The sequence below is a fragment of the Danio rerio genome, chromosome 12 (genome assembly GCF_052040795.2).
Source record: "Danio rerio strain M-AB ecotype USA chromosome 12, GRCz13ab, whole genome shotgun sequence".
In the NCBI taxonomy this organism is placed as follows: Eukaryota; Metazoa; Chordata; class Actinopteri; order Cypriniformes; family Danionidae; genus Danio; species Danio rerio.
Window position 1 is genome coordinate 11964062 of NC_141032.1, and position 1851 is coordinate 11965912.

Sequence of the window (1851 nt, forward strand, 5' to 3'; positions counted from 1 at the left end):
AGGGTTCTTGCATCTTATCCACTGCTAAAAAACTTGAAAAGCTTTTTTTTAAAGAAACTTCCAGGTGCGTTTTTAAACTTTTCCAGTATTTTACAATATTAAACATGTGCATATATATGTCATCACATTATATCTGATGCTGTTTGTTACAGTATTTTATACTATATTCCAGTAGTACTATATTCCAAGAAAACATTTTGATGGTACAGTACGTTTGAACCAAGTCCAACATTGTCACTAACTATTTTAAATGAAATTTACTCAGATCTTAAATTTGTCATCAATCAATCAATGTCAATCAATCAATCTTTAAACAATTGATAATTTTTTACCTACTTAGAAAGTTTTCAGTTTCAAGCACTTTAACCAAAATCTATGCACTTGTGCAAACTTTGAAAACCACTACACTAAAATGCAAGCATTTGTAAGGATTTTAAGCATCCATACGAACCCTGATCAATTCACCTTAACATTTTGTAAGAGGAAACACTGAATGCTTCACTAGCGAGAAAACAGTTAAACAGCGCAAGGATAAAGAATGAGCTTCCTCCATTCAGCCTCTTCACTTTCGCTTTATTTTACTTTTTCATATTTAGCTAAACATTGTAGATCCTCATAACATGCCAATAATAAAGTGAAATGATATAAAATAAAATGAACGATTTTAAATTCTCACCTCGTCTTTCACCCATCTTCACCATGAACAGCCTCAAACTCCAACATAAAGGAAAATAAAGAATAAATAAATAAAAATAATAATAAAATGGAAAATTAAAAGAGCACAAATTAAACCAAAAAATACAAAAGCACAATAAAAGAACTGTCCTGAGAAATAATTGAACTTTTTTTGACAAAAGAGAAACTGTTCAAAGATAATATCCTCCGATCTCCTTCTGCAATAAAAGTCTCCTGTCAGAAATCCTCCGGGATCTTAAACAATCACAGAATTGCACCTAATTACTCTCCAAAAGTCTCTTAATTACCCTCGTCACTTAACCAACAACGTGAGAATGTCAAATCATACAGGAGATGAGGGCTCTCCATCTTGACCCTTTGGGGGAGAGAAGAGAAAAAGGTAATCAAGCTTTATTAGTGACATACTGTACATAAAGTGGGCTCATAATCCTCCTTTATTTCCTCCCATTTTTATTACAGATCATTCATGACACAAAGTAGGGCCACGTTTCATGAAGGTTGCGTGGCACACCCCCATCAAAAAGATGCCATGCCAGTTTTTGTGGTGACTTTGTACTGAGATGAATGTGGGCACACTTTAGAACTTTAGAATATTTTTTTTTAAATACAGTTGGGTGAATTACTGTAGGCTAGGTATTTTTCTTCAATATTTATGTACTGTATAATGGAAATATGGGTAAACTCTGACCTGTAGTAAGGCAGTCTGGCCTCTGGGAATCTTTAGGGTGAGAAAATTACAGATGGCTAAATTAGCATAAATATTTTCTAAAGTTCTTTTAATGGAAATATTGGGAAAATCTCTCCTTTAGTAAGTCAGTTTAGTCCCTAGGAATCTGAGCACACTACCGAATGAGAAGCTTGCATCTAGGTGAAATACTGTAAATATTTTTCCTATATATATGTGTGATGTATACATAAATGAAGTGGAAAATGTGAGAAAATAACATTTAAGTGCTTTAGCTGATGTGTATGCTTATGACATGAGATATCACCTATTACTGCTTTGTTTGTACCGTACAGTTAAAGGTATAGTGGACTTGTTACCTGTATTGAATCAGTCTGGCCTCTAACGATTTACTGGAATGTTCTAGAAAAGCTTTTCTCTTCTTTGCGCTACTGTGCGTTTTGGTTCTGTCGATGTAACTCGCAGATGAT

General features: G+C 33.7%; 1 protein-coding gene across 1 annotated transcript in view; it reads right to left on the reverse strand.

Annotated features, from left to right (window-relative positions):
- get4 (guided entry of tail-anchored proteins factor 4) overlaps nt 1-1851 on the reverse strand; it is a 707996-nt gene that overhangs the window by 620738 nt on the left and 85407 nt on the right. The gene's annotated exons all lie outside the window — the stretch shown is intronic.